The sequence below is a fragment of the Chaetura pelagica genome, unplaced genomic scaffold (genome assembly GCF_000747805.2).
Source record: "Chaetura pelagica isolate M959 unplaced genomic scaffold, ChaPel_1.0 scaffold50, whole genome shotgun sequence".
NCBI classification, from domain to species: domain Eukaryota; kingdom Metazoa; phylum Chordata; class Aves; order Apodiformes; family Apodidae; genus Chaetura; species Chaetura pelagica.
Window position 1 is genome coordinate 7,407,228 of NW_009952366.1, and position 8,230 is coordinate 7,415,457.

Sequence of the window (8,230 nt, forward strand, 5' to 3'; positions counted from 1 at the left end):
TGTTGCCTGCTTTAACAAGCCGTGGCAACCACGAGGAGAGAATCCTGGGGCATCTTGGCTCTGAGGGTGCCATCTGCCATGTCTCAGCTGAAAAAGCGCTCATCTCCCTACGTCCGACTGGAAGATGGCAGCAGGAGGTGCTTGCTCTTGAGGAAAAATGCAGTCCTGGACAGAAGGATAGGATTAAAGATCCTCACTGAGGTGGGGCCTTGTGGAGTGAAACGATTGTTTGGTAAAGGGATTTATTTGCTTTTAAGTAGAGAGTATTGCTGTTTGTCTCAATAATGTGATCATGGACTGTCTCCTTCGCTTTTTGTTCAAGGTGTTAGATGCTGTTGTCTGTCCTTTTGCATCCTCTGAAAAACACATGCAGTCATTTTTTACTTCAAGACATAGACCCAAAGCAATGTAGGGCAAGCTGGTAAAAAGGATTGAGTGTAGGTATTGTAATATCTTCTTTGTTACACTTGAGAGGTCTTTCTTGCTGAAATTAAATGTAATTGAAGTTGCTGCCTGGATACCTCACAAGCACTGTGCGTCAGGCTGGGAGAAACAGCCTGCAGCACTTGTATTAAAGGTGGCACACAGACAAGTTCTGACAGTAGGGTCAGTTCAGAGTCAGGACCTAGGTGTCACGATATTTTGGGAAAGAGATTTGTAAAGGGCTACTGGCTAACTGAATTTGGTGAAATCCTTGGCTTCATTGTTGTCTATGGTCATGCTTAACTTCTGATTCAGAAGACAAAAAATAGCCCAGAATCCTTAAAAGGTGACTGACCTTTGAGACACTAAGCAAGCAAGCACATAAACCAGATAATTTTCTCCCATTTTACCAAGTGACCTAGACAGAAGCGGGATTGCCTCACCGAGTAGCTGGAAGGGCCTTCCATGGCAGGTCGAATAAATCCATGGGAGTAGCAGATTGTAATCAGTACAGGAGTAGGGGACAATATGCAGCTGGGCAAATGCACAGTGAAGTGGCAGCTTAGCATAACAGCAGTCATGCTTGCAATACTTGTTTAAAGGTTTGTTAATGCTCTTTGTCAATAGAGTAAAATGAACCTTAGAATTCATGAGACTTAAAATTAATATAAGTATGCAAAAAAAAGTAGAACATTGAGATGAACTACAACTGTCAATATAGGGTGCTGTACCTATACAAATCTAGGTGGAGACATAGAAGGCATCTTTTTCAGATTTTTAAGTTACAGTCTTAACAATAATTATGTTTGTATTTGGTGTCTATTTTTCAGACCTCTTTTTCATTAAAAATATGATTTAATTTTTTTTTCCTTGTGGAGATTGTTTAGCTTGGTGAAGCAAAATATGTCAGTACTAATTCCCTGACTACCTGTTTCTTGTTTGAAACTGCAACAGCTTAAATTAGGCTTTCTATAGCACAGACTTAAAGCAAAAGCCTACCACTGGACAGGCTGCTCATAGACTAAGCTTCATATTGTTTTGGTAGTGTAGCTGGACATGACTGATGCAAGACTTGATCAGCATTTTCTAAAATTTTCATATGAAGTAGGAGATTTTTTAAGGAAATTTATTTTCTTTTAAATAGGTAGAACTGGTGATTTTTTTCATCAGATAACCTGTACTTGAATTATTCCATACATATTTGTGCTGGATGTCACATTTGCATTTCTGTCTTTCAGAATTATTATTTGTGTACTGTTCTTCTATTGTAAGACAAGTAGTCTGGGCACTTAGCACTATAGATCATCCTGTTTGTGTAATCTACTGGGGACCATGTCAGGGCTCTTTTCTCTTAATATCTAGATCAATTCTTTCCTCAAATCACACATCATCTTTCTTTCTCTCTTTGGATGTCTGAGACACGAAAGGAGCAGGGAGAAAACTTCCCCAAATAAGAGGAGTAAAAAGGCCAAGACCGAAGTGAAGGACTAGGTGGAAGGGCAGTGGGAAGGGCAGAACAGGATTCCAACAGAGTCTGTCCTGTGAGACAGTGAAAACGAGCTGGAATAGCCTGTCAGGGCACATGAGTGCCAAAAACAAGCAGTATCCAAATTTTAGAGAGTCTGGCTTTCCAAGTGGCTATTTGTCGTGTCGTCTCCTTCCAAACACTGGCTTCTTATCTGTGCCAGAGACCTGGACTGTGTGTTTCGCTGCCTCCCCAGCCAGACTTGCATCCAACAGCAAATAAACAGTAATGGCCGTATGTAGACCATCACTATTATTTTTAGTGTCCCATCTTTCCTTTAACAAGGATTACTACAGAGTCTGTAGATCAAAGCCCAGCTACCCACATTCTGTCTTTTTGCCAGCTCTTTGTGTTAAGGAGAGAACTGGTTCTGAAGGAGGCAGCTCAGACATCAGAAAAAATTACGCTGGTGATAGAATTGCTTCAGCTGCATTGGAAAAGATCATTCTACTTTGTTTTGAAGGTTACAAGAATAAAGCTCTCTTTCCCTGTAATAAGGCCGGTGGCTCCTGCATTCCTCTGCACATCATCACAGAAGGTCAGGCAAGATAACGCAGTGGTTACTTCTCTGGGCCTTTGATAGTTCTGTCACCTCAGTTTCTAGAAATTGATGAGTCTGGCAGCTTGTTCATTTCTGGACACTTTAAAAGACACTGAACATTTGTTTCAGTGCCCTGTACTTCAAAATCCTAGGTGACTTTTGAAGGTGACTACAAGGAAGATGAGTAGAGTTGCTTCGTGCAGCAGAGTTTTTCAGCCGTTGCTTGATTTAATAGATAGAAGACACTGACTTTCTACATGAGTTCTTTCCTATTGCAGGTGAGAAGATAGTGTAGCATTGCCAGCTTCCAACTTCCTCTTGAATATTTGGAACTTCTTTTATTTTGAGCTGATAAAAGTTGATGTCCCTACGATGTTCTCCCTGCTAGTAGTCTTGCAATTAAAAAATAATTAAAAAATAAAGAGAGAGGTTAGCATCTCAAAGTTTGCAGGGACCTGTTTTTCATCCTAGAATGCCAGTGTGGGAACTTCGATTTGGTTTCAAATTCCCAAGAAGCTCCCAATTGCAAAGGCTCTGCAACTTTTTTAAGTATCATAACAACTCCCATTTTCTTGTAGCATTGGACTGAGAAACTTCAGAGCTTCCCTTTTCCCTGACACTGTTTTTCTTTTCAAAAATTTATTAAGTAGCTTTGCTTTTCTCCATCATTTTGGCCAAAATTTGCTCTGAACTAGTGCCCATCTTGTTCTCTCCCTTCTGTGCCAGTAACTTTTGCAACTGCTGCCAATGAGACTTCTTTTGAAAGCATTATCTCCTTGTCTTCTTAGAAACGTTTTTGGTTACCATAAATCTGACTCTAAGTAGAGGTTACTACTATTTCTAGATAGTTGTCTGTGCAAAGGAAGGTTTTGAAAATGTTGCTGTTGGAGGTCCTTTAATAAAAGGCTAGATGCTAGATAGCCTTTGGTGAGGGAAAGGGCTTGGTGTACAGGCAAGGGAGGAACTGAGTGCGCTCCCGGGATTCCTTGGAAATGCTGTGCCCTTCTGTGGTTTTGCCCTGTGCTGCTTGGGATCAGGCAAAGGTTTCCTGGGCTGTTGGCTTTTCTGCCAGCACAGTTCAGTGTGACAGTAACAAACATTAAGCCTACATCTCTAAGTTGCCAACTAAATACTCTGAAGGCTATTTATTAGTTTCAAGAAGGTTGATCAAAAGAAGCATGACCAGCAGGTTGAGGGAGGTGATTCTTCACCTCTACTCTACTCACATGAGACCCCTCCTGGAGTACTGTGGAGTTCTGGAGTACCCACCACAAGAAGGACATGGACCTGTTGGAGCAAGTCCAGAGGAAGGCCACAAAGTTGATCAGTGGGCTGGAGCACCTGTCCTATGGAGACAGGCTGAGAGAGTTGACGTTGCTTAGCCCAGAGAAGAGAAGGCTCTGAGGAGACCTTATAGCGGCCTTCCAGTATCTGAAGGGGGCCTACAGAAAAGCTGGGGAAGGACTTTTTACAAGGGCATGTAGTGGTAGGATGAGAAGTAACAAATCAAACTGAAAGAGGGTAGATTTAGATTGGATATAAGGAGGAAAGTCGTCACTATAAGGGTGGTGAGATGCTGGAACAGGTTGCCCAGGGAACCTGTGGATGCCCTTTCCCTGGAAGTCTTCAAGGCCAGGTTGGGTGGAGCAACCTGGTCTAGTGGGAGGTGTCCCTGCCCATGGCAGAGGGATTGGAACTAGATGATCTTTAAGGTCCCTTCCAGCCCAAATAATTTTGTGATTCTATTATGATTATATGATCCATTGTGTGGACAGGAAGGGCTTGTTCAGTTGTTGCATTTGACAAATTTATCCATCTTGGATATAGGTGCAGTTTCCAGCAACTTTTAAGTCTCTAACAAAAGAGGCGTATTTGCGAGAGAGAAGGATCCGAGGACTCAGGGTGAATGTGCATTAGGAAAATAATTTCACAACTGTGTTGCCTCTGTGCTTCCTGATAGATGGCACCATATTGCTAACACTCTGAACTGCTTGTCATTGGGAGGAAAGAGAGCAGACTATGACAAACAACTAGTGGAAAGTAATTTTTCTTTGTGTCAGTAAAATTGAATAATGGAGCAGCATACAGAAGCACAGCAGCGGCTTCTTTTGTAAGTGGTCAGTTTCTAATGTGTATTTGTCATTTTAATTGAGTAATGCCTTTTTTTCAGCATTAACAAAAACCAAAAAATTGTGACTATGTCCTGCAGAAGCACAAAGAGAGACAGAGCGATTAATCTTAATCTTAATCTTGTCCAGTGTGAAAGATTTTATATATAGTCACTATGATCTCTACTCTGACTTTTTAATCTGGGGTCCTGGGAGCTGAATAGCAATTTTGATTGTGCCAGAATGCTTCTGCAAATCCCTATTGAGACATCTTTTGCAAAGGTTTCCTTTGAGCCCACTCCTGCCAGACCTCTGCAAGTCTCTGACCTCCACAGTATCATCTCTGAGCTACTTCTAGTTGATGCCAGCATCATGTGCTTTTGGAATTGTGTAGCAAAAATGTAAGGAATGAGTTTGAGGATTCCTCTTGTGGTTCAGGGCATATGTCGTATTTCCTTGAGTTTTGTAGACAAATGTAGGTCAGTGTGGTTTTGTTTTGAGTTTTTTTTTGTTTAGTTTTTAATTTTTTATATTTTTTTAAATAATGGATAATTGAATAGGAGTATGGAGTCTACTTAATCTCATGTTTCTATGGAGGACAGAAACTATGGTTTCTGAAGTTTATAACTTGGCCAGGAGCATCTCAATTTCCTCTGGTTATATTGACTTAAGACCTACATGGGATCCTAGTAAATGCTGTGTCATTTTTATTGATACATGTCAGGGATCTGTTTTGCGAATATTCATTATCATCTGTTACTTTAGCTTTTAAGAACCTTTACCAGATGGGATGGAAGGAGAAAGGAAAATAAGTAATATGTTTCTTGGTCCATCTTGTCTTCTATAGGGGAAGCAGGAACATGGATTTAATTAAATTTCATCTGCATGCTAAAATCTGTGTCTTGGTTTGGTAGAGATAGTTGTGTTAGCTTAGCACTTGAGTTGAGTGCAAGGATACTTCTCATACAATAAAGGAAAGCAAATTTGTTCTTTTTCTAGGAGATAAAAGGGAGATACAAACACGAGAAAGCCTTTGAACCAGATGGTGATTTAACTGGTGAAGTTATTACAGATAGCATGGCAGTCATTCAGGCAGAAGATCTGCAAATCATGATAGCTGCTTCAGGTGCATATGCATGATACGAGCTGTGTTACAGAGCAGGTCAAGCAATCAGTTTTACATTCATATCCTGAGCCTCAGTCATTTTTGTTAGATCATTCTCCTGAGGGCAGCTTATTCTGTCAGGGCATGGACATCTATTCTCAGATGAAGTACATTTGCTTGGCAAAAGAGGCAGGAAATTCAGAACTGTTTTGACCTCTTTCTATATGACCAAGATAAAAGTACTTTTAGCCTAGTTTGGATATGATGGTGACCTATTCTTTGAAATAAAAAATTGAGGTTCTAGTTTCAGGAAGGCAACAAAAATATTGCAGGTATTTTTATGTGGAAAAGAATATAAATAATATTTTTTCACTGCTCTTTTGTGTTTACAGAGTGCTTTTCATCAGAAATACCCTAATTCACTTTTTGAGCTTTTATGTGTAGTTGTTGACTGGCCTATTTTGTAATTTTTTGTAAACTCTGTTCATTAGTGTAAAGTCATGTAGATGATTCTTAAAGTTCTTTGAATAAAGAAAGAAAGAAAAAAAAAAACATTTCCAAATATTGAACAAAGTATAAATTGATTTACCATCATCTCCTTGAAAGTGCAGAAAGCCTGCAAGAGGAACTTTGATCTTTTGGACCATTCTTATTATCTCTTTGGAGTGTCAGCACTCAAACTGTGCGCTAAAATGTCAATGGCAATTTTATCCATTTTTGTGTTGATCACTTTCACAGAGGTATTCAGCAACTGAACCTATTTCTCAATCCAAAGTAATATTTGAAGCACTAAATTCTTCATCTTTTATTCTGTGCGGCTGCCAGAATTTCCTCCTGCTACAATTACATTGATCACACACCCGTAAAACAAAATGTACTTATTTAATACAAAATGTAAAGCAGGTGTGATTATGCATTTTAATATAATGTTCTGCCTCATTTAAATAAAACAGAAACCAAAAGCCAGTGCTATCTGTGATGGAAGGAAAGTAAATTGAATATTTTAGTGACTGTCTTAGCAACTCAGGTATCTATTCAATAACATTTGTTAGGATCTACAGAAGTGCTTCCAGTCTGGTAAAGTACCACAATCATAGAATACTTTGCAAAAAATCTATAGATATGGCTGCAGGTTTTATAGCAGGAACTATTTAGGTTCAGAAGTTTAGGGTCAGAACTGACAGGTGGGATCACTGTATGTCCAATCTGTTTTTAAGTAGAGGATGATCTAAAAAACCTGAGCAAGTCTTAGGTGCGGGGATACATGTGCATGCCTGTAGCATGAATGTGTCAGCCTCTGGTAGCATTTCCTTGGTGCTTGTAGGTTTGACATATTGCAGATATGTTGGAGTAACGTAATCAAGAACAGCTTCCATGCCTGTGAAATGCCTCTGTCATATTTCAGGGGGTTGAAAGAACAGAGCGTTCCAGAGCTCCATCAGCCTTGCTTGTGCACTGGTGCCACTCTGGCTCCCAGGTGTATCCCCCTAAAGGGAGTGGAAGAGGAAGGTGCGCTAGGGGAGGACTAGGGGGATTAACAAGCTGCCTAGGACTTTCATGCCAAACAAAATAGGTAACTGTGGAGAGGCCATGATGAACAAAAGTGACAAAGAAGATGAGACTAGACTAGGCTTAGACATACCTAAGTGGAATTCAGCAGACGAGGCATGTGAGAGGAAGTCAGCAGAGCCCAAGTGAAAATAAACTTTTTTTTTCCATCAAAGATTGCAGAATTTCCATCCTAGACTTTGAAAAGAAAAAGTACATGTTCTTGTAGGACCAATAAAAAAGGTAGATGCGGGCATATGGCAGAACTATCATCTATGTTCTAAAAAGAAACATGTAAACAAAGACTCAGCAACCTATAGAACACATTTTACATTAAATATTTAAGGCTTGACAATAGTGCAAAGTGGGATAAATGCTGCAGGAGTTTACTAAAGGTGCATTAGGCCAGACAGAGAGGATATCTTTCTTTGCTAAAACTACTGAAGTTCTAGACTAAGGAGATTGATGTCATCTGTCTGTACTGGATACCTGGAAATTAATAGCTGGATACTAATAGTCAAAACTGGAGAACTGGTGATCAGTGTAAGTAAACTGTATGATTAGCTAAATGAGAGACAGCACTAGTTAGTGCTGAATGAAGAAGTGTAGGGTTGTGTAGGTGTTACTATATTGAGTTCCTGAAAGATGAGTCTTGTGGTCAGTCTTAAATTTTTCTTCAAGTGAGAGCAAGTTGATTAAATTTGCCAATGTGGAGGAAGAAGGAATTAGGTCAATTAGTTGATCACTAAATGACTAAATCACTATTATTATACACCAGTTGGAAAAGGAAATTAAGAAGGATAGGATAGAATTGAATTTAATTCTCCACAGAAAGAGGATGTATTTTTCATTCAACACAACAGAGGTGTCCTTTAGAAGTGCTGTTTAACTACTTTGTTTACTTGTCAAGAAAGAAACTTGTAAGTTTGGTTTAACAAACTCTGAGATAGAATATTCTTTTTTTCATTCCAAGGGAAAGA